General features: G+C 45.5%; 5 non-coding genes across 5 annotated transcripts; 1 reads left to right on the plus strand and 4 right to left on the minus strand.

The window, feature by feature from the left end:
* Positions 1–371: 371 nt before the first annotated feature.
* Positions 372–535, minus strand: LOC135002403 (U1 spliceosomal RNA). Its single transcript, XR_010203602.1, has one exon. It is a non-coding gene; the product is annotated as a U1 spliceosomal RNA (small nuclear RNA).
* Positions 536–2,500: 1,965 nt separating this feature from the next.
* LOC135002401 (U1 spliceosomal RNA) lies at positions 2,501–2,663 on the minus strand. Its single transcript, XR_010203600.1, has one exon. It is a non-coding gene; the product is annotated as a U1 spliceosomal RNA (small nuclear RNA).
* A 152-nt stretch (positions 2,664–2,815) lies between these two features.
* Positions 2,816–2,979, minus strand: LOC135002402 (U1 spliceosomal RNA). The gene has a single exon (XR_010203601.1). It is a non-coding gene; the product is annotated as a U1 spliceosomal RNA (small nuclear RNA).
* A 675-nt stretch (positions 2,980–3,654) lies between these two features.
* Positions 3,655–3,817, minus strand: LOC135002404 (U1 spliceosomal RNA). The gene has a single exon (XR_010203603.1). It is a non-coding gene; the product is annotated as a U1 spliceosomal RNA (small nuclear RNA).
* A 3,898-nt stretch (positions 3,818–7,715) lies between these two features.
* Positions 7,716–7,789, plus strand: TRNAN-AUU (transfer RNA asparagine (anticodon AUU)). Its single transcript has one exon. It is a non-coding gene; the product is annotated as a tRNA-Asn (tRNA).
* Positions 7,790–24,990: the final 17,201 nt, after the last annotated feature.

Genomic DNA, 24,990 nt, shown 5'->3' on the forward strand with positions numbered 1-24,990 from the left:
TCTGTGTGTGCGTGTGTCAGGTGCTGCGTGTGAGTGTGTGCGCGTGTGTCAGGTCCGTGTGAGTGTCAGGTGCTGTGTGTGTGTGTGTCAGGTGCTGTGTGTGTGCGTGTGTGTCAGGTGCTGTGTGTGTGTGTGTGTGTGTCAGGTGCTGTGTGCGTGTGCGTCCAGCGCTGCATATGCGTATGCGTGTCAGGCGTTGCATGTCTGTGTGTGTCAGGCGCTGCGTGTCTGGGGGGGGTGGCCGGACACACAGCTGAGAGGGGGGGGGGGTGGCTGGACACACAGCAGAGAGGGGAGGGTGACCGGACACACGGCAGGGAGGGGAGGGGGTAGGGGGTGGCCGAACACAGCAGGAAGAGGGGGGAGTTGACCAGAAGAAAGCACAAACACAGTCCCCCACTACCACAAATAATGCAGTTGAGTTTCCCACATTTGGGGAAATCACAGGGGTCAGCATACCCAGAATGCAATGAATGAACCTCACCCTGGGAGAACAATCTTCATGACCATGGTATCTCCTATGCAAAATAAGTATGATTTGGGATAGGGCTGGGGAGGGCCGCTGCAGCCCTTGTAGATTCTTATAAATAAAAGTTCTTCTTTTCTTGTCAAAATTAATAGCTAAGAATAGGCTGCCTGAGGCAGCCCCCTCTTAAGTGGCCTGCTACTGAAGGCACCAACTACAAACTGAGCTCCCTGTTCATGGAAGCGAGGTTATAGAGGAGGGGGCGCTGAGCATCTTGGGAACAGTCAAAAGCTTTGAGCCTGTTGGTGCCTCAGATCAAGATCCTACTCTACACCCCAATGTGAATCCTTGTGGAGTCCAGTGTACCCCACAGAAGAAATGAATGTGTCACACCCATTGGCAGCAACATTAGAATAGCTGCTGATGGGCACAATTGAGAAAGGAAGGGGGGAAAACATTTGAATCCAGCACATATATGTAATTTGAATATGTAATTTGTACCTTCCTACTTTAAAATGTAATGGATGAACCTCACCCTGTGAGAACTATCTTCATGATCAAGAGATCTCATACGCAAGAAAAGCATGTGCTGGGATAGGGCTGTGGAGGGCGGCTGCTCGGGCACACACCCGTCAAGTTAAGGAGATTCAACTGAGGAAGCACAAGGGAACTGCAGGGAGACCACATATTTTCAGATGAACATGAGAGGGCGGAAGGCTGCCTAATACTGAAGCACCCTCAAACATCAAACCATATGCAACAACTAGTACAAGCATTCCTGGGGAAAGGTCTGCAGCAGACGGATTTGCATACGGTGATGTCATCCAAGCAATGGGCATAGTTGGCTGCAACCCTCGTCTGCATATGAAAAGAGAAAATGGTCACGCAGGGCATGGCGGCCTTTGTGGGGTTGCGCTTGGATGACCCCTAGATCGCTTTATACACCCCCATCAGTGTGGGGCTCATGTTGGCCATGCCCAAGCCCCTGAAGCATTCAAGCTGATTTCTTGCAGCAGCTGGACCCAGTAACAGCTCCAGAGTTGCTCTACAAGACAAGTAAAAGGGTGTGAGCCCTGCAGCACCACCTGTAGTTTGCATACACACATATATAGGACAGCATCTCTTATATGCCCCAGGGGCAATAAAATAGTAGCCTTATCTAGGGTATCCGTCCATGCCGCTACAGCACTACACACCCAGGCCGACGCAATTGCCGGTCTGAGTAAGGTACCTGAATGTGTATAAATGGACTTCAGGGTAATCTCCTGTTTGCGGTCAGCAGACTCTTTGAGGGTAGCCGTATCCTGGGACGGGAGGGCTACCTTCTTGGATAAGCGTGTTAATGCTTTGTCCACCCAAGGGGAGGATTCCCATCGTAACCTATCCGTTGATGGGAAAGGGGAATCCTTTTGGAAATCTGCAGGAGATTCCCAAGCTTTTTCACATAACTCGTTCAGCTCGTGTGAGGGGGGAAAGGTTACCTCAGGCTTCTTTCCCTTGTACATATGTACCCTCTTGTCAGGGATAGGGGGCTCCTCTGTGATGTGCAAAACATCTTTTATTGCCATAATCATATATCAAATGTATTTTGCCAATTTTGGCTGTAACTTTGCATCATCGTAATCGACACTGGAGTCAGAATCCGTGTCGGTATCTGTGTCAACAATCTGGATAGTGGGCGCTTATGAGACCCTGACAGTCCCTGCGACATAGGATTAGGCATTGGTTGAGACCCTGACTGTCCCAAAGCTTCTGCCTTGTCTAATCTTTTGTGCAATGAGTTTACACTAGCATTTTAAACATTCCACATATCCATCCAATCAGGTGTCGGCGGAGACACCACGTTCATTTGCTCCCGCTCCTCTCTAATATAGCCTTCTTCCTCAGACATGTCGACACACGTGTACCGACACACTACACACACAGGGAATGCTTTTTCTGAAGACAGTTTCCCCACAAGGCCCTTTGGAGAGACAGAGAGAGAGTATGCCAGCAGACAGCAAACTAGGCTGGAGAGAGACCTAAGACAAAGAAATCTGAATTATATGAAAGCCGACCAGTGGAAACACAAATTATGCAGCCAAGTTTCCCACATTTGGGGAAATCACAGGGGCAGCACACCCAGAGTGCAATGGGTGAGTCTTGCCCTGGGAGAAGCACCTTCATGATCATAGTATCTCACCTGGCAGGTAAGTAGGAGTTGGGCTAGAGCTGGGGAGGGTCGCTGCTCGGGCACCCCCCTGTCAAATGAAGGAGATCCAACTGAGGCAGCACAAGGGAACTCTCGAAAGAAGAACAAGGCTAGAGGAAGATCTGAGACAAAGAAATCTGACTTTTACCAGAGCTGACCAGAGGAAAGCACAAACACAGTCCCCCACTACCACAAATAATGCAGTCGAGTTTCCCACATTTGGGGAAATCACAGGGGTTAGCATACTCAGAATGCAATGAATGAACCTCACCCTGGGAGAACAATCTTCATGACCATGGTATCTCCTATGCAAAATAAGTATGATTTGGGATAGAGCTGGGGAGGGCCGCTGCTCAGGCACATCTCTGTCAAGTAAAGGAGATTCAACTGAGGCAGCACAAGGGAACTCTCATCTGGGGACAACAACTGCAGGGAGAACACATATTTTCAGATGAACATGGGAGGGCAGAAGGCTGCCTAATACTGAAGCACCCCCAAACAACAAACCAAATGCAACAACTAGTACAAGCATTCCTGGGGGAAGGCCTGCAGCAGATGGATTTGCATACGGTGATGTCATCCAAGCAGTGGGTCAAAGTTGGCTTCAACCCTCATCTGCATATGAAAAGAGAAAAGGGGCGTGCAGGGCATGGCGGCCTTTTGCGGCGCTTGGATGACCCCTAGTTCGCATTAAACACCTCCACCCTCCTTCGGTGTGGGGCTCATGTTGGCTATGCCCCAGCCCCTGAAGCATTCAAGCTGATTTCTTGCAGCAGCTGGGCACTGTAACAGCTCCAGAGCTGCTCTGTAAGGCAAGTAAAAGGGTGTGGGCACTGCAGCACTACCTGTAGTTCGCATTGTGCGTTGGAAGGCACAAAGTAAGCAGACAGGAGGAGAAGTCAGGATAGTGCACAAGGGTATAGAAGGGAGGGGCTCAAAAAAAAAAGAAGTGGAAACAGACAGCAAACTAGGCTGGAGAGAGACCTGAGACAAAGAGATCTGAATTATATGAAAGCAGACCAGTGGAAACACAAATTATGCAGTCAAGTGTCCCACATTTGGGGAAATCGCAGGAGCAGCACACCCAGAGTGCAATGGGTGAGCCTTGCCCTGGGAGAAGCACCTTCCTGATCATAGTATCTCACTTGGCACGTAAGTAGGAGTTGGGCTAGAGCTGGGGAGGGTCGCTGCTCGGGCACCCCCCTGTCAAGTGAAGGAGATCCAACTGAGGCAGCACAAGGGAACTCTCAAAAGAAGAACAAGGCTAGAGGAAGATCTGAGACAAAGAAATCTGACCTGTTTTTCCCAAGAGGAAACTATATTAGGAATGCAGACATATGATGGTGGCCCTGTTGGCACCACCGATAACTGACTGGGTAAATGTTTCAGTAATATCAGAGTAAGGTTGGATAAATCTGTGTCCCAGACACAGACGTAGAGAATAGATGTGATATTCATGGCTATGTTTCTTTTCCCTCAGGCCCCGCTGGGTCGCAAAAATGTTATTTTGCCCAGTTACTACACACTGATACTGACACGGATACTGATACTTATGTCGACCATAAGTTTCCTGATTAGATCCAATATTGGCAAGGAGCATTCAGTACATGATTGTGGATATTATGGACATATTAAAATCACTGAAGACCCTGCTGTTCCTGACAAAGGGGTCTATATGTATGTATATATAGATATATAATGAAAGCTGATGTAACGTTCCTCCATCTCTGTTTGAGAAAGTCTGGGCCAGCTCGACAAAATGGTTTCAAATCCCCAAAAGGATTCTGGTTGTTTATTCATTTCCCGCCGCGGACAGAATACAAATACATGTGCATGGGTGAGTAGTAGTATTCAAGAATTGGTCGAATACCTTGTCATCCGATATAGATACCCTGGAGAGATGGGATACTCCTTACGTTGTATCATATCAAGGACACTGCAGCATACTTACGTGAGACTGCAAGGGATATAGGACTCTTGAGTTCACGGGCCAATTTCATGGCAGTGTCGGATAGGAGGGCATTGTGGATTCACCAAGAGAATGCTGATGCTGACTCCAAGAAGAAAGGGAGTCTCTTCCCTATGAAGGTGAAGCCTTGTTTGGTGATATCTAATTAGCACACAGGTAAGGAATTAAGAAAATCTTTATTTAAGGGTGAAGATGTTTCTCACAAAATCGTTGCCCCAATGCATCGTTGAAATTCAAGCTGGAAAGATGATTTTAATATATCACTTGTACATTTTGTATTGCTCTTCTGGTGACAATGTAGTTTGTTTTTGTCAATTACCATTTTAATAATAGGGTAAAGAAAATTAAGTGGATTTTTGAAAGAAAACAATACTGTCAATATACTATTAAAACAAATTAAAATGGTAAAAGTTATTGTACTTTAAGTAAAAATAAAAGAGACAAAATATCAATCCCAGTTTTGGATTACTTTAATTAACAAAAAAAAATGCATATAGCAGAGGATAGTTTCAATCTGCCTACCTCTGGGTTATGGGCCCAGCATGCTTCCATTGCTGTACTCTGCTGCACATGTAAGTGCAAGAGATCCTGAAGCACTCACTCATCATGGGAAAGTACCAATGTGTTTCTTCGTTGGTTGATAGAAGAAACATCTTACAAAAACTCTCCAGATTATTGACTTTTTTAAGTTTTTCTAGGAAACGTTTTAGATGAATGCTTATTAGCATTTGTCAGTATGTACTTTTGCAAAGTGTCTCTGTGGCGCAATCAGTTAGTATGTACGGCTATTAACCAAAAGGTTAGTGGTTCAATCCCACCCAGGGACGTAATTGACCTTGTTATCAGATTTTTGTGATCTTTAAGTAGACAAGTCAAATTTCATACCCCCTGTTATTGTGTAGGGTACCTGGCCTTCTCTGATGTAATCAGAGTTAGATTTGATTCAGTGATTTTATAAAAAAAGCTAGGAAGCACAATTTAGCAGTGGGTAGCAGAGAAAAAAAATATGCTGGCAGAAAAATCCAATTGAGTGATTAAACAGCTCTTTATTTTCTGGCTTTATTTTTATGCTAACAAATTTGTTCTCTGAAAAGTGTCCACAAAGCCAAGTCTCTGATTAACACCTTTGTAAGGATGGTTTTTCACCTATTACTAAATTAAACTTGCTTCATTGGAAAGGCAGCAAGATGCATCCTCATTTCAATGTCTACTGAAATAATACAGGTTGACACCAGGAAACATTAACGCCACTGCATCCTTGCTGCTTTCTCATGTGGAAGTCTGTTTAATGTGAAAACAAGGTGATATCTAATTAGCACACAGGTAAGGAATTAAGAAAATCTTTATTTAAGGGTGAAGATGTTTCTCACAAAATCGTTGCCCCAATGCATCATTGAAATTCAAGCTGGAAAGATGATTTTAATATATCACTTGTACATTTTGTATTGCTCTTCTGGTGACAATGTAGTTTGTTTTTGTCAATTACCATTTTAATAATAGTGTAAAGAAAATTAAGTGGATTTTTGAAAGAAAACAATACTGTCAATATACTATTAAAACAAATTAAAATGGTAAAAGTTATTGTACTTTAAGTAAAAATAAAAGAGCCAAAATATCAATCCCAGTTTTGGATTACTTTAATTAACAAACAAAAAAATGCATATAGCAGAGGATAGTTTCAATCTGCCTACCTCTGGGTTATGGGCCCAGCATGCTTCCATTGCTGTACTCTGCTGCACATGTAAGTGCAAGAGATCCTGAAGCACTCACTCATCATGGGAAAGTACCAATGTGTTTCTTCGTTGGTTGATAGAAGAAACATCTTACAAAAACTCTCCAGATTATTGACTTTATTAAGTTTTTCTAGGAAACGTTTTAGATGAATGCTTATTAGCCTTTGTCAGTATGTACTTTTGCAAAGTGTCTCTGTGGCACAATCAGTTAGTGTGTACGGCTTTTAACCAAAAGGTTGGTGGTTCAATCCCACCCAGGGACGTAATTGACCTTGTCATCAGATTTTGGTGATATTTAAGTAGACAAGTCAAAATTTCAAACCCCCTCTTATTGTGTAGGGTACCTGGCCTTCTCTGATGTAATCAGAGTTAGATTTGATTCAGTGATTTTATAAAAACATCTAGGAAGCACAATTTAGCAGTGGGTTGCAGAGAAAAAGAAATATGCTTGCAAAAAAATCAAATTGCTTGATTTAACAGCTCTTAATTTTCTTGCTTAATTTTTATGCTAACAAATTTGTTCTCTGAAAAGTGTCCACAAAGCCAAGTCTCTGATTAACACCTTTGTAGGGATGGTTTTTCACCTATTACTAAATTAAACTTGCTTCATTGGAAAGGCAGCAAGATGCATCCTCATTTCAATGTCTACTGAAATAATACAGGTTGACACCAGGAAACATTAACGCCACTGCATCCTTGCTGCTTTCTCATGTGGAAGTCTGTTTAATGTGAAAACAAGGTGATATCTAATTAGCACACAGGTAAGGAATTACGAAAATCTTTATTTAAGGGTGAAGATGTTTCTCACAAAATTGTTGCCCCAATGCATCATTGAAATTCAAGCTGGAAAGATGATTTTAATATATCACTTGTACATTTTGTATTGCTCTTCTGGTGACAATGTAGTTTTTTTTGTCAATTACCATTTTAATAACAGGGTAAAGAAAATTAAGTGGATTTTTGAAAGAAAACTATACTGTCAATATACTATTAAAACAAATTAAAATGGTAAAAGTTATTGTACTTTAAGTAAAAATAAAAGAGCAAAAATATCAATCCCAGTTTTGATTACTTAAATTAACAAAAAAAATGCATATAGCAAAGGATAGTTTCAATCTGCCTACCTCTGGGTTATGGGTCCAGCATGCTTCCATTGCAGTACTCTGCTGCACATGTAAGTGCAAGAGATCCTGAAGCACTCACTCATCATGGGAAAGTACCAATGTGTTTATTCGTTGGTTGATGGAAGAAACATCTTACAAAAACTCTCCAGATTATTGATTTTTTTATGTTTTTCTAGGAAACGTTCTAGATGTATGCTTATTAACCTTTGTCAGTAAGCACTTTTTGCAAAGTGTCTCTGTGGCGCAATCGGTTAGTGTGTTCGGCTATTAACCGAAAGGTTGGTGGTTCAATCCCACCCAGGGACGTAATTAAACTTGTGATCAGATTTTGGTGATATTTAAGTAGACAAGTCAAAATTTCAAACCCCCTCTTATGGTGTAGGGTACATGGCCTTCTCTGATGTAATCAGAGTTAGATTTGATTCAGTGATTTTATAAAAAAACAGCTAGGAAGCACAATTTAGCAGTGGATTGCAGAGAAAAAAAATATGCTGGCAGAAAAATCCAATCGAGTGATTAAACAGCTCTTCATTTTCTGGCTTTATTTTTATGCTAACAAATTTGTTCTCTGAAAAGTGTCCACAAAGCCAAGTCTCTGATTAACACCTTTGTAAGGATGGTTTTTCACCTATTACTAAATTAAACTTGCTTAATTGGAAAGGCAGCAAGATGCATCCTCATTTCAATGTCTACTGAAATAATACAAGTTGACACCAGGAAACATTAACGCCACTGCATCCTTGCTGCTTTCTCATGTGGAAGTCTGTTTAATATGAAAACAAGGTGATATCTAATTAGCACACAGGTAAGGAATTAAGAAAATCTTTATTTAAGGGTGAAGATGTTTCTCACAAAATCGTTGCCCCAATGCATCATTGAAATTCAAGCTGGAAATATGATTTTAATATATCACTTGTACATTTTGTATTGCTCTTCTGGTGACAATGTAGTTTGTTTTTGTCAATTACCATTTTAATAATAGGGTAAAGAAAATGAAGTGGATTTTTGAAAGAAACCAATACTGTCAATATACTATTAAAACAAATTAAAATGGTAAAAGTTGTTGTACTTTAAGTAAAAATAAAAGAGCCAAAATATCAATCCCAGTTTTGGATTTCTTTAATTAACAAAAAAAATGCATATAGCAGAAGATAGTTTCAATCTGCCTACCTCTGGGTTATGGGCCCAGCATGCTTCCATTGCTGTACTCTGCTGCACATGTAAGTGCAAGAGATCCTGAAGCACTCACTCATCATGGGAAAGTACCAATGTGTTTCTTCGTTGGTTGATGGAAGAAACATCTTACAAAAACTCTCCAGATTATTGACTTTTTAAAGTTTTTCTAGGAAACGTTTTAGATGAATGCTTATTAGCCTTTGTCAGTATATACTTTTACAAAGTGTCTCTGTGGCGCAATCAGTTAGTATGTACGGCTATTAACCAAAAGGTTGGTGGTTCAATCCCACCCAGGTACCTAATTGACCTTGTTATCAGATTTTGGTGATCTTTAAGTAGACAAGTCAAAATTTCAAACCCCCTGTTATGGTGTAGGGTACCTGGCCTTCTCTGATGTAATCAGAGTTAGATTTGATTCAGTGATTTTATAGAAACAGCTAGGAAGCACAATTTAGCAGTGGTTTGCAGAGAAAAAAAATATGCAGGCAGAAAAATCCAATTGAGTGATTAAACAGCTCTTTATTTTCTGGCTTTATTTTTATGCTAACAAATTTGTTCTCTGAAAAGTGTCCACAAAGCCAAGTCTCTGATTAACACCTTTGTAAGGATGGTTTTTCACCTATTACTAAATTAAACTTGCTTCATTGGAAAGGCAGCAAGATGCATCCTCATTTCAATGTCTACTGAAATAATACAGGTTGACACCAGGAAACATTAACGCCACTGCATCCTTGCTGCTTTCTCATGTGGAAGTCTGTTTAATGTGAAAACAAGGTGATATCTAATTAGCACACAGGTAAGGAATTAAGAAAATCTTTATTAAAGGGTGAAGATGTTTCTCACAAAATCGTTGCCCCAATGCATCATTGAAATTCAAGCTGGAAAGATGATTTTAATATATCACTTGTACATTTTGTATTGCTCTTCTGGTGACAATGTAGTTTGTTTTTGTCAATTACCATTTTAATAATAGGGTAAAGAAAATTAAGTGGATTTTTGAAAGAAAACAATACTGTCAATATACTATTAAAACAAATTAAAATGGTAAAAGTTATTGTACTTTAAGTAAAAATAAAAGAGCCAAAATATCAATCCCAGTTTTGGATTACTTTAATTAACAAACAAAAAAATGCATATAGCAGAGGATAGTTTCAATCTGCCTACCTCTGGGTTATAGGCCCAGCATGCTTCCATTGCTGTACTCTGCTGCACATGTAAGTGCAAGAGATCCTGAAGCACTCACTCATCATGGGAAAGTACCAATGTGTTTCTTCGTTGGTTGATAGAAGAAACATCTTACAAAAACTCTCCAGATTATTGACTTTTTTAAGTTTTTCTAGGAATCGTTTTAGATGAATGCTTATTAGCAATTGTCAGTATGGACTTTTGCAAAGTGTCTCTGTGGCGCAATCAGTTAGTGTGTACGGCTATTAACCAAAAGGTTGGTGGTTCAATCCCACCCAGGGACGTAATTGACCTTGTTATCAGATTTTGGTGATCTTTAAGTAGACAAGTCAAATTTCATACCCCCTGTTATGGTGTAGGGTACCTGGCCTTCTCTGATGTAATCAGAGTTAGATTTGATTCAGTGATTTTATAAAAACATCTAGGAAGCACAATTTAGCAGTGGGTTGCAGAGAAAAAGAAATATGCTGGCAAAAAAATCAAATTGCGTGATTAAACAGCTCTTCATTTTCTGGCTTTATTTTTATGCTAACAAATTTGTTCTCTGAAAAGTGTCCACAAAGCCAAGTCTCTGATTAACACCTTTGTAGGGATGGTTTTTCACCTATTACTAAATTAAACTTGCTTCATTGGAAAGGCAGCAAGATGCATCCTCATTTCAATGGTAAGTCAACCTTCTTGCCCTATGTTCCCTGTCAACGGATGAAGACGCATCATTATCTACCGCAGTCATTTTGGCCCAATAGATATGCAAGAAGTTTAGATTCCCCTTTCTTTGCAGGTAGAGGAAGGAAAAGGAAGAGGTCTGTAGCCTCTTCAAGATTGCAGGACCAGAGATTGTCCTCTGCTTCTGCCAAATCCACTGCATGACACTGGGGCTTTCTTGCAGGAGCCCACACCAGTGGGGGCACGTCTAAAACTCTTCAGTCAGTTCTGGATTCATTCGGACCTGGACTCGTGGGTTTTACAAATAGTGTCCCAAGGGTACAAACTGGGGTTTCAAGACGTTCCCCCTCACCGATTGTTCAAATTGGCCTTAGTCAGCAGGGAGAAGGTTTTTATTCAAGCCTCTTCGTGGTCCCGAAGCCGGACGGCTCAGTCAGACCAATCTTAAATCTGAAATCCCTCAATTTCTTCCTAAAGAAATTCAATTTCAAGATGGAATTTTCTCAGGGCAGTGATCTCCAGTCCGGAGGACGGAGATTTCATGGTTTTGGTAGACATAAAGGATGCCTACTTACATGTTCCCATTTAGCCACTGCCTCAAGCTACCTAAGGTTTGCAATTCAGGATTGTCATGACCAATTTCAGACATTGCCGTTTGGTCTGTCCACGGCTCCGAGGATTTTCACCAGGGTGATGGTGGAAATTATGGTTCTCCTTCGCAAGCAAGGAGTCACAATTATCCCGTACTTGGATGATCTCCTGATAAAGGCGAGATCCAGGGACCAGTTGGTGCAAAACATTGCACTCTCCCTGACAGTTCTTCAACAACATGGTTGGCTCCTAAACTTGCCAAAATCGCAGTTGGTCCCAATGACGCGGTTGTTGTTTTTGGGAGTCATACTGTTAGGCGCCGGGGTCCGCTTGATGGTCTGCGCGGCCCGGCGCCTAGCAACTAGAGACGCCGTGCACGTACAGCCGCCGGCTCCCTAGCAACGCTAGACGCCGGGTGCGCTGAGCCGCACGGACCCTAGCAACGGGGACGCCACTGGCGGACCGCGTTCCCCGTTGCTAGGCTTTAGGAAATTAAGATATTCACCTGCTCTCTGGCCGTGCAGCAAGGCAGCTGCACGGCATTTATTCTAATCAGCCTTTAGCAGCTGATTGGAGGACTCCTTGTTAAATACACTCCCAGGGCTTCTCACAGACGCCGGTAATAGCTTCCTGCATGCTGCCTTTGTTTGCTGAGAGTCTGTTTCCAGTCCTGCTGTATCCGGTCATTCCAGTCCGCAGAAGTCCGGTATTCGGGAGTTGTCATCTCATCCCAAGAGGTCGTTTGGTTCCCTGGAGTCCTGACTGATCACCGTTTTATATCCAGTGGTGTTCGTGAGTTGCGGCTCTGCCGTGTGTTGCGGCTCAGCCGCTTTACCTTTTATATTTTGTGTTTGGAGCATTTGCGGAGGGTTCCGCTTCCACAAGTCCTCTCTGGTACTTGGCGGTGCCGGGTAGGAGAATTGGACAAGTGGATATTTTGGTTGTCCTTTTTCCTGGCGGTTTCTCCGCACATATTATAGTTTTGAGTTTGCTTAGCCCCTGGCCTGGTTGTTTAGTTAGAGGGCCTCTTGTTATCACCCTGTCTCAGGTTTCCCTTTGTCTCTCATTAAGACCGGGGGGCATCGAAGTTGGGCAGACATAATCCGCCCTTCAAACGCGGCTGCCAAGGGCTCAAGAAACCATAGTCTCGCAGGGGATTTCTGACAACATGGGTGAGACAACAGAGTTAGGGCGCCAGGGGCTATTTTCCTGTCCTGCTCCCTTCCCCAGCATTCCGTTCCAGTGCTCCAGTCCTTGCCATAAGATCTTCTCTGACCAGAGTGCTGGAATCATAACATTATTACCGGCCATACCAAAACTTAAAATTAAACGGGGTTTAATTTTTTCTCATTCAGTTTTGTGAGAGTTTATCGGCCTCATGAATCCAACAGGTTTAGGGCCAAATCCTGGTCAGCTCTTAGTCAGCCAGATTCAAGAACTTACTCAGATGGTTCAGGATCTTTTTCTTCGGGTGAAGTCGCAGGAAGATCTTTTGCGAGCTTCCCCAAGGGTAGTCCCTGAACCAAAGATGCATTTGCCTGACCGTTTTTCTGGTGATAGAAAAGAGTTTTTTAATTTTAAAGAATCCTGTAAACTTTATTTTCGTTTAAGACCGACTTCCTCGGGTACTGAATCTCAGCGGGTCGGGTTTATTATTTCTTTGCTCCAGGGGGATCCTCAGACCTGGGCATTTGGTTTAAGAGCAGAGGATCCGGCATTGTTGTCAATTGACGCTTTTTTTGAGTCTTTAGGGCTCTTGTATGATGACCCTGATAGAGAGGCGTCCGCTGAAAGTCAGTTGCGCGCTCTCAGACAGGGTAGAAATCCTGCAGAGGTTTATTGTACGGAGTTTCGCCGTTGGTCGAACGACTGTGGCTGGAATGACCCAGCCCTGCGCAGTCAGTTTCGCCTCGGCTTATCAGAGTCTATAAAAGACAGTCTCCTTCAGTACCCCGCTCCTGAGACTCTCGATAAACTCATGGAGCTTTCTATTAAGATTGATCGTCGTCTCAGAGAGCGGAGGGCTGAAAAAGGAGCACCTGTAAGGTCAAGTCCGTGTGTATATTCCATTCCTGAAGACGTAGAGGAGACCATGCAGATGGGTCTCTCCCGGCTGTCTCCTGAAGAAAGAGCCAGAAGGCAAAATTCTGGTCTTTGTCTGTACTGTGGGGGTAAGGGACATTTTGCTCGTAATTGTCCAAACAAGTCGGGAAACGCTTTGACCAGGTGAATTGTGAGGGGGTTCACCTAGGTCTGCAGCTTATCTCCTCGAATAACTCCCTTTTAGTCCCAGTTAAAGTTTCCTTTGGCAGCCTCAGTTCTTTGGTGTCGGCTTTTGTTGACAGTGGAGCTGCAGGAAACTTTATGGATTTAACTTGGGCTAAGGCCTTAGGCATTCCTCAGTTACCTTTGGGTAGGTGTGTCACCATGCATGGCTTAGATGGGAGTCCGCTGTCTAATGGGATTATTTCTCTCCGTACACCCCCTGTACTACTTACAGTAGGAGCTCTACATTCCGAGAAAATCGAGTTCTTTCTTACACATTGCCCAGCAGTTCCAGTTGTTCTGGGTCACCCTTGGCTGGCCTTTCATAATCCCACCATTGATTGGCGGTCGGGGGAGATTTCACATTGGGGTACTTTTTGTGATAAGGAATGTATCACGTTTCCAGTCAGAGTAGCAGCTATCATTCCAGAACTCATTCCGGTGGAATACCAGGAGTTTGCTGATGTTTTCTCCAAAGGCAATGCGGACATTCTGCCTCCCCATCGGCCTTATGATTGTGCTATTGAGTTAATTTCTGGTGCCGCATTGCCAAAGGGAAGATTATATGCATTATCCGGGCCAGAAACTGCGGCTATGAATGATTATGTAAAGGAGAGCCTTGAGAAAGGATTTATTAGACCATCAAAATCTCCTTTAAGTGCAGGCTTCTTCTTTGTGGAGAAAAAGGATGGCTCGCTTAGACCTTGCATTGATTTTAGAGCCCTGAATAAGATCTCAGTTAAAAACACCTATCCTTTGCCGTTGATTTCTGTACTCTTTGATCAGTTACGTTCTGCTGTGATTTTTTCTAAAATTGACCTTAGAGGAGCGTACAACCTCATCCGAATTAAATCTGGAGATGAGTGGAAAACGGCCTTCAGTACTCAGTCGGGTCACTACGAATACCTGGTGATGCCGTTCGGCCTGTCCAATGCTCCGGCAGTTTTTCAAGACCTCATTAACGATGTGCTCCGTGACTTCCTAGGGAAATTCGTGGTCGTTTACTTAGACGACATCCTGATTTTTTCTAAATCAATGGAACAACATGTTACCCAGGTGCGTCTGGTTCTTCAAAATTTATGTGAGAATCATTTATATGCCAAGCTGGAGAAGTGTGAGTTTCATGTCACGGAAGTATCTTTTTTAGGGTACATAATTTTCCATGGAACCAAAGAAACTCCAGGCCATCCTTAGTTGGGCGCAACCCACCAATTTAAAAGCAATTAAGCGTTTTTTAGGGTTTGCGAATTATTATAGAAGGTTCATTCATTCTTTTTCTGACCTGGTTGCTCCCATTGTAGCTCTGACAAAGAAAGGAGCGGATCCTACCAACTGGTCGCGTGAAGCTGAGTTGTCCTTTCGGGCCTTGAAACAAGCCTTTGTCTCGGCTCCAGTCCTCAGACATCCTAATCCGGAATTGCCCTTTGTGGTGGAGGTTGATGCCTCGGAGGTTGGAGTGGGGGCTATCCTTTCTCAAAAGGATCCGGAGTCTCTGGAGTTACATCCTTGTGCCTTTATGTCCAGGAAATTCTCCTCCGCTGAATCCAACTATGACGTTGGTAATCGGGAGTTACTGGCGGTAAAATGGGCTTTCGAGGAGTGGAGGCATTGGCTGGAGGGAGCAAAACATACTATTTCGGTATTGACTGACCATAAGAACCTGCAATAGATTGAATCGGCTAAGCGGCTTAATGCCCGGCAGGCACGTTGGGCATTATTTTTTTTACGCGTTTCAAATTTATAATCACTTTCAGGCCTGGTTCCAAGAATACTAAGGCTGATGCCCTGTCACATAGCTTTCTTCCGGTTCACAATAACAATCCTGTTACCCCCATACTTCCATCTTCGGTCATCTGGGCGGGCCTCACACAAGATTTATTTACCCAGTTAAAACAGCTTCAACACCAAGCTCCTAGAATTACTCCTGCTGGTCGTCTTTACGTCCCTGAGTTTTTGAGAGTTACTGTTTTAACGGAATTCCATGATAACAAAGTTTCAGGGCATCCAGGAGTCTCTAAGACATTGGAGTTAGTCTCTCGCTCAGTATGGTGGCCTGGTCTTTCTAAAGACGTCAAGGAATTTGTTTATTCATGTCAGGTTTGTGCACAGCATAAGGTTCCCCGTTCCTTGCCCATCGGGCAACTTATGCCCTTAAATGTTCCTCTCAGGCCATGGTCTCATATTTCCATGGATTTTGTGGTTGACCTTCCCCTTTCAGCCGGATTCCGAGTCATATGGGTGGTAGTGGACCGTTTTAGTAAAATGGCTCATTTTATTGCTCTTCCCCGATTGCCTTCTGCCCAAGGGTTGGCAGTTTTGTTTCTCCGCCATGTATTCAGGCTTCATGGGTTGCCTACTGATATTGTTTCTGATCGGGGTCCACAATTCATCGCACAATTCTGGAAATGTTTTTGTGCCTCATTGAAGATGAAATTGTCGTTAACATCCGGTTACCACCCACAATCCAACGGGCAAACCGAACGAGTTAACCAATCATTGAAACAATATTTGCGCTTGTATTCAGCCAAACTCCAGAATGATTGGTCCGAGTTTCTTCCGTTGGCTGAATTTGCTTACAATAATTCTTGTCATTCCTCCACTAAAGAGTCTCCATTCTTTTCAGTTTTTGGTTTTCACCCCAGAGCTAATTCTTTTTTTCATCATTCCTCAGTCTCCTCGCTTACCTTAACCTCCCATCTCAGAGCCATTTGGAAAAAGGTGCACCTTGCTCTCAGAAAAGCGGCCTTTCGAGAGAAGAAATTTTCTGACAGGCTCCGACGTCCTTGCACTTTTAAGGTGGGAGATAGGGTGTGGTTGTCGACTCGCAACATCAGGCTTCGACAATCCTCAGCTAGACTGGGACCCAAATTTATTTGGCCATTTCTTATTATTAAAAGAGTCAACCCAGTTGCCTTTCGGTTACGTTTACCAAGATCTCTCAGGATTGGAAATACGTTTCATTGTTCCCTGTTGAAACAATACGTTTCTTCCAGTAGATTTCCTCGGAAGATCTCTCAGGGTAGATCTCCAGTGGATGTACAGGGACAACAGGAGTTCTTGGTAGAGAAGGTTCTCGATTCCAAATTGTCCCGGGATCGGCTGTATTTTCTGGTTCACTGGAAAGGCTATGGTCCGGAGGAAAGGTCTTGGGTCCTGGATAAGGATCTTCATGCCCCGAGGCTCAAGAGGGCATTTTTTCGGGAATTTCCTCAGAAACCTGGCTTTAGGGGTTCCTTGACCCCTCCTCAAGGGGGGGGTACTGTTAGGCGCCGGGGTCCGCTTGATGGTCTGCGCGGCCCGGCGCCTAGCAACTAGAGATGCCGTGCACGTACAGCCGCCGGCTCCCTAGCAACGCTAGACGCCGGGCGCGCTGAGCCGCACGGACCCTAGCAACGGGGACGCCACTGGTGGACCGCGTTCCCCGTTGCTAGGTTTTAGGAAATTAAGATATTCACCTGCTCTCTGGCCGTGCAGCAAGGCAGCTGCACAGCATTTATTCTAATCAGCCTTTAGCAGCTGATTGGAGGACTCCTTGTTAAATACACTCCCAGGGCTTCTCACAGATGCCGGTAATAGCTTCCTGCATGCTGCCTTTGTTTGCTGAGAGTCTGTTTCCAGTCCTGCTGTATCCGGTCATTCCAGTCCGCAGAAGTCCGGTATTCGGGAGTTGTCATCTCATCCCAAGAGGTCGTTTGGTTCCCTGGAGTCCTGACTGATCACCGTTTTATATCCAGTGGTGTTCGTGAGTTGCGGCTCTGCCGTGTGTTGCGGCTCAGCCGCTTTACCTTTTATATTTTGTGTTTGGAGCATTTGCGGAGGGTTCCGCTTCCACAAGTCCTCTCTGGTACTCGGCGGTGCCGGGTAGGAGAATTGGACAAGTGGATATTTTGGTTGTCCTTTTTCCTGGCGGTTTCTCCGCACATATTATAGTTTTGAGTTTGCTTAGCCCCTGGCCTGGTTGTTTAGTTAGAGGGCCTCTTGTTATCACCCTGTCTCGGGTTTCCCTTTGTCTCTCATTAAGACCGGGGGGCATCGAAGTTGGGCAGACATAATCCGCCCTTCAAACGCGGCTGCCAAGGGCTCAAGAAACCATAGTCTCGCAGGGGATTTCTGACAACACGGGTGAGACAACAGAGTTAGGGCGCCAGGGGCTATTTTCCTGTCCTGCTCCCTTCCCCAGCATTCCGTTCCAGTGCACCGGTCCTTGCCATAAGATCTTCTCTGACCAGAGTGCTGGAATCATAACACATACTGGACACAGAAGAGGTTTTCTTCCAGTGGAAAGGCTATGGAGATCCAGAGTCTGGTCAAACAAATTCTGAAACCAGCAAGAGTGTTAATCCATCAATGCATTCAGTTGCTGGGGAAGATGGTTGTGGCCTACGAGACCATTCAGTTTGGCAGGTTCCATGCCAGAGTGTTCCAGTGGGACCTGTTGGACAATTGGTCCGGATCCCACCTACACATGCACCGGAGGATAATCCTGTCTTCCAAGACCAGAATCTCACTCCATTGGTGGCTGCACAGTTCTCACCTCCTAGAGGGGCGATGGTTCGGGATCCAGGACTGGATCCTAGGGACCACAGATGCAACCCTCCGAGGCTGGGGAGCAGTCACACAGGGGGAAAACGTCCAAGGAAGATGGTCAAGTCAGGAAAGTTGTCTCCACATAAATGTTCTGGAGTTAAGGGCCATTTAATAACTGCAGACACAGTACACACTGGGACGAGTGCCCAGCATCCTCAACAGACTAAGAGAAAAGGATTTACCGGTAGGTATTAAAATCCTAGTTTCTCTAACGTCCTAGAGGATGCTGGGGACTCCGTAAGGACCATGGGGATAGTCGGGCTCCACAGAGTTCATGATCTTCACTGAGGTAGCGCACAGCACTGCAGCTGTGCGCCATTGCTCCCATACACCTCACATACTCCGGTCACTGTAAGGGTGCAGGGCGCAGGGGGGGCGCCCTGGGCAGCAATATAAACCTCTTTTTAGCAAAAATATAACATATATACAGCTGGGCACTGTATATATGTATGAGCCCCCACCAATTTTACAGTTTAAGCGGGACAGAAGCCCGCCGCCGAGGGGGCGGGGCTTCTCCCTCAGCACTCACCAGCGCCATTTTTTCTCCACAGCACCGCTGAGAGGAAGCTCCCCGGACTCTCCGCTGCTTATACCACGGTAGAGAAGAGGGTTGAAAAGAGAGGGGGGCACATAATTCGGCGCAAATTACATACAGCAGCGCTACTGGACAAACATTAAGTTACTGTGTTATTCCTGGGTTATATAGCGCTGGGGAGTGTGCTGGCATACTCTCTCTCTGTCTCTCCAAAGGGCCTTGTGGGGAAACTGTCTTCAGAAAAAGTATTCCCTGTGTGTGTGGTGTGTCGGTACACGTGTGTCGACATGTCTGAGGAAGAAGGCTATATTAGAGAGGAGCGGGAGCAAATGAATGTGGTGTCTCCGCTGACACCTGATTGGATGGATATGTGGAATGTTTTAAATGCTAGTGTAAACTCATTGTACAAAAGATTAGACAAGGCTGAAGCTTTGGGACAGTCAGGGACTCAACCCATGCCTGATCCTATGTTGCAGGGACTGTCAGGGTCTCATAAGCGCCCACTATCCCAGATTGTTGACACAGATACCGACACGGATTCTGACTCCAGTGTCGATTACGATGATGCAAAGTTACAGCCAAAATTGGCAAAATCCATTCGATATATGATTATGGCAATAAAAGATGTTTTGCACATCACAGAGGAACCCCCTGTCCCTGACAAGAGGGTACATATGTACAAGGGAAAGTAACCTTTGAGGGGGTCACACGAGCTGAACGAGTTATGTGAAAAAGCTTGGGAATCTCCAGATAAAAGACTGCAGATTTCCAAAAGGATTCTTATGGCGTATCCTTTTCCATCAACGGATAGGTTACGATGGAAATCCTCCCGTAGGATGGACAAAGCATTAACACGCACAGCTACAGTTGGAAAATCAAATTTTTTACCTTATGTTCCCTCACAGCATAAGAAAGCTCCGCATTATCAAATGCAGTCCTTTCGGTCACAAAGAAACAAGAAAGTGCGAGGTGCGTCCTTTCTTGCCAGAGGTAGGGGCAGAGGAATAAAGCTGCACAACACAGCTAGTTCCCAGGAACAGAAGTCCTCCCCGGCCTCTACAAAATCTACCTCATGACGCTGGGGCTCCACTGGCAGAGTCCGGCCCATGTGATGTCATGCAGCTGCTCTGACCACGCCTCCTGTTTCTCCGTTGCCGACCCCATTTTGAAACCGTGCCCCCGCACCGCTCCATCTCCGACTTGGAAATGGAGTGTTGTTGACCCCCCTCCCCCCCCCCCTTCACCGATTCACAGGCAGAGGTGATCGCATTATCTGCGGGGTGCCGCAGAAAATGCAGGCGGATGCGTATGCTCTTAGCAGTTTTTGCAGTTGGATTGCGATCCAACCTGAATCAGGCCCCATTACCTATCACAATGCACTGCGGGTAGTACAAAATGGGGTTAATATAGGAGAAAAAACCCCAGAGCTGTGCTCCTTAACTGTCCCTGGTGGCTAGTGGAGCGGCTGCCCAGTAATCAGTGTCCACGCCAGTGCGCACACGGCCCGCCCCCATCAGCGGCCTCGTGATCCCGGAGGGCGGTGTGTGTGTGACTGACCTTAGGAAGAAACCGGAGCCTCCGCTGCAGTGACCCAGCAACCGGGGCACGGGAGTATACTGCGCCACTGGGAGTGATGGAGCTGCAGTAAAGAGGTCTATTAGACCTAGCCTGCTGCAGCCCTTGTAGATTCTTATAAAAAAAGTTCTTCTTTTCTTGCCAAAATTAATAGCTAAGAATAGGCTGCCTGAGGAAGCCCCCTGTTAAGTGGCCTGCTACTGAAGGCACCAACTACAAACTGAGCTCCCTGTTCATGGAAGCGAGGTTATAGAGGAGGGGGCGCTGAGCATCTTGGGAACAGTCAAAAGCTTTGAGCCTGTTGGTGCCTCAGATCAAGATCCTACTCTGGTGTACATATACAATGTGAATCCTTGTGGAGTCCAGTGTACCCCACAGAAGAAATGAATGCGTCACACCCATTGGCAGCAACATTAGAATAGCTGCTGATGGGCACAATTGAGAAAGGAAGGGGGGAAAACATTTGAATCCAGCACATATATGTAATTTGAATATGTAATTTGTACCTTCCTACTTTAAAATGTAATGGATGAACCTCACCCTGTGAGAACTATCTTCATGATCAAGAGATCTCATATGCAAGATAAGTATGTGTTGGGATAGGGCTGTGGAGGGCGGCTGCTCGGGCACACCCCTGTCAAGTTAAGGAGATTCAACTGAGGAAGCACAAGGGAACTCTCATCTGGGAACAACAACTGCAGGGAGAACACATTTTCAGACGAATGTGGGAGGGCAGAAGGCTGCCTAATACTGAAGCACCCCCAAACAACAAACCAAATGCAACAACTACTGCAAGCATTCCTGGGGGAAGGCCTGCAGCAGATGGATTTGCATATAGTGATGTCATCCAAGCAGTGGGCATAGTTGGCTGCAACCCTCGTCTGCATATGAAAAGAGAAAAGGGTCACGCAGGGCATGGCGGCCTTTGTGGGGTTGCGCTTGGATGACCCCTAAATCGCTTTATACACCCCCACCCCCCATCAGTGTGGGCTCATGTTGGCCATGCCCCAGCCCCTGAAGCATTCAAGCTGATTTCTTGCAGCAGCTGGACCCAGAAACAGCTCCAGAGTTGCTCTAAAAGACAAGTAAAAGGGTATGAGCCCTGCAGCACCACCTGTAGTTTGCATACACACATATATAGGACAGCATCTCTTATATGCCCCAGGGTCAATAAAATAGTATCCTTATCTAGGGTATCCATCCCCACAGATAAGGTATCCGTCCATGCCGCTACAGCACTACACACCCAGGCCGACGCAATTGCCGGTCTGAGTAAGGTACCTGAATGTGTATAAATGGACTTCAGGGTAATCTCCTGTTTGCGGTCAGCAGACTCTTTGAGGGTAGCCGTATACTGGGACGGGAGGGCTACCTTCTTGGATAAGCGTGTTAATGCTTTGTCCACCCTAGGGGAGGATTCCCATCGTAACCTATCCATTGATGGGAAAGGATACGCCATAAGAATCCTTTTGGAAATCTGCAGTCTTTTATCTGGAGATTCCCAAGCTTTTTCACATAACTCGTTCAGCTCGTGTGACCCCCTCAAAGGTTACCTCAGGCTTTTTCACCTTGTACATATGTACCCTCTTGTCAGGGACAGGGGGTTCCTCTCTGATGTGCAAAACATCTTTTATTGCCATAATCATATATCGAATGGATTTTGCCAATTTTGGCTGTAACTTTGCATCATCGTAATCGACACTGGAGTCAGAGTCCGTGTCTGTATCTGTGTCAACAATCTGGGATAGTGGGCGCTTATGAGACCCTGACAGTCCCTGCAACATAGGATCAGGCATGGGTTGAGACCCTGACTGTCCCAAAGCTTCAGCCTTGTCTAATCTTTTGTGCAATGAGTTTACACTAGCATTTAAAACATTCCACATATCCATCCAATCAGCTGTCGGCGGAGACACCACATTCATTTGCTCCTGCTCCTCTCTAATATAGCCTTCTTCCTCAGACATGTCGACACATGTGTACCGACACACCACACACACAGGGAATGCTTTTTCTGAAGACAGTTTCCCCACAAGGCCCTTTGGAGAGACAGAGAGAGAGTATGCCAGCACACACCCCAGCGCTATATAACCCAGGAATACACAGTAACTTAATGTTTGCCCAGTAGTACTGCAGCATGTAATTTGCGCCAAATTATGTGCCCCCCCCCCCCTCTTTTCAACTCTCTTGTCTACCGTGGTATAAGCAGGGGAGAGTCCGGGGAGCTTCCTCTCAGCGGTGCTGTGAAGAAAAAATGGCGCTGGTGAGTGCTGAGGGAGAAGCCCCGCACCCTCGGCGGCAGGCTTCTGTCCCGCTTAAACTGTAAAATTGGCGGGGGCTCATACATATATACAGTGCCCCGCTGTATATGTGTTATATTTTTGCCAAAAAGAGGTTTATATTGCTGCCCAGGGTGCCCCCCCCCCCCCCCCCTGCGCCCTGCACCCTTACAGTGACCGGAGTGTGTGAGGTGTATGGGAGCAATGGCGCACAGCTGCAGTGCTGTGCGTTACTTCAGTGAAGATCATGAAGTCTTCTGCCGCCTCTGAAGTCTTCTTTTCTTCTCATACTCACCCGGCTTCTATCTTCCGGCTCTGCAAGGGGGACGGAGGCGCGGCTCTGGGACGGACGGCGAGGGTGAGATCCTGCGTACCAATCCCTCTGGAGCTAATGGTGTCCAGTAGCCTAAGAAGCAGGACCTTGCAACTCAGAGAGTAGGGCTGCTTCTCTCCCCTCAGTCCCTCGATGAGGGAGTCTGTTGCCAGCAGTGCTCCCTGAAAATTAAAAACCTAACAAAATACTTTCTGTCAGAAAGCTCAGGAGAGCTCCTGAAAAGCACCCAGTCTCCACTGGGCACAGTATCAAACTGAGGTCTGGAGGAGGGGCATAGAGGGAGGAGCCAGTGCACACCCAGAACTAAAGTCTTTCTTAAAGTACCCATGTCTCCTGCGGAGCCTATCTATCCCCATGGTCCTTACGGAGTCCCCAGCATCCTCTAGGACGTTAGAGAAAATAGGATTTTAATACCTACCGGTAAATCCTTTTCTCTTAGTCCGTAGAGGATGCTGGGCACCCGTCCCAGTGCGTACTGTGTCTGCAGTTATTAAATGGCCCTTAACTCCAGAACATTTATGTGGAGAAAACTTTCCTGACTTGACCATCTTCCTTGGATGTTTTCCCCCTGTGTGACTGCTCCCCAGCCTCGGAGGGTTGCATCCATGGTCCCTAGGATCCAGTCCTGGATCCCGAACCATCGCCCCTCTAGGAGGTGAGAACTGTGCAGCCACCAATGGAGTAAGATTCTGGTCTTGGAAGACAGGATTATCCTCCGGTGCATGTGTAGGTGGGATCCGGACCACTTGTCCAACAGGTCCCACTGGAACACTCTGGCATGGAACCTGCCAAACTGAATGGCCTCGTAGGCCGCAACCATCTTCCCCAGCAACAGAATGCATTGATGGATTAACACTCTTGCTGGTTTCAGAATTTGTTTGACCAGACTCTGGAACTCCATAGCCTTTCCACTGGAAGAAAGCCTCTTCTGTGTCCAGTATGACTCCCAGAAACAACAACCGCGTCATTGGGACCAACTGCGATTTTGGCAAGTTTAGGAGCCAACCATGTTGTTGAAGAACTGTCAGGGAGAGTAGATGTTTTGCACCAACTGGTCCCTGGATCTCGCCTTTATCAGGAGATCATCCAAGTACGGCATAATTGTGACTCCTTGCTTGCGAAGGAGAACCATCATTTCCACCATCACCCTGGTGAAAATCCTCGGAGCCGTGGACAGACCAAACGGCAACGTCTGAAATTGGTAATGACAATCCAGAATTGCAAACCTTAGGTAGCTTGATGCAGTGGCTAAACGGGAACATGTAATTAGGCTTCCTTATGTCTACCAAAACCATGAAATCTCCTTCCTCCGGACTGGAGATCCCTACCCTGAGAGATTCCATCTTGAAATTGAATTTCTTCAGGTAGAAATTGAGGGATTTCAGATTTAAGATTGGTCTGACTGAGCCGTCCGGCTTCGGGAGCACGAAGAGGCTTGAATAAAAACCTTCTCCCTGCTGACTAAGGCCGATTTGAACAATCGGTGAGGGGGAACGTCTTGAAACCCCAGTTTGTACCCTTGTGACACTATTTGTAAAACCCACGAGTCCAGGTCCAAATTAATCCAGAACTGACTGAAGTGTTTTAGACGTGCCCCCACTGGTGTGGGCTCCTGCAAGAGAGCCCCAGCGTCATGCAGTGGATTTGGCAGAAGCAGAGGACGATCTCTGCTCCTGCGATCTTGAAGAGGCTACAGACCTCTTCCCTCTTCTCCTTCCTCTACCTGCAAAGAAAGGGGAATCTTAACTTCTTGCATATCTATTGGGACAAAATGACTGCGTTAGACAATGATGCGTCTTCATCCGTTGAGAGGGAACATAGGGCAAGAAGGTTGACTTACCTGCGGGAGCTGCCGAGATCAAATTAACTAGGCCGTTGCCAAACAAGGCTTCACCTTCATAGGGAAGAGACTCCCTTTCTTCTTGGAGTCAGCATCAGCATTCCCTTGGTGAATCCACAATGCCCTCCTATCCGAGACTGCCATGAAATTGGCCCGTGAACTCAAGAGTCCTATATCCCTTGCAGTCGTAAGTATGCTGCAGTGTCCTTGATATGATCCAACGTAAGGAGTATCCCATCTCTCCAAGATATCTATATCGGAAGACAAGGTATTCGACCAATTCTTGAATACTACTACTCACCCATGCGCATGTAATGGCAGGTCTAAGTAATGTACCCATGGTTACATAACTAGAAATAATGTAGCTTCCTGCATATGATCCGCTGGATTTGTGACAGGGCCCCGTGCAGAACAGGGGGTGACTCCCACTTTATTCTGTCCGCAGCAGGAAATGAATAAACAATCGGAAACCTTTTG

Source organism: Pseudophryne corroboree, unplaced genomic scaffold (genome assembly GCF_028390025.1).
Source record: "Pseudophryne corroboree isolate aPseCor3 unplaced genomic scaffold, aPseCor3.hap2 scaffold_1782, whole genome shotgun sequence".
Lineage (NCBI taxonomy): Eukaryota > Metazoa > Chordata > Amphibia > Anura > Myobatrachidae > Pseudophryne > Pseudophryne corroboree.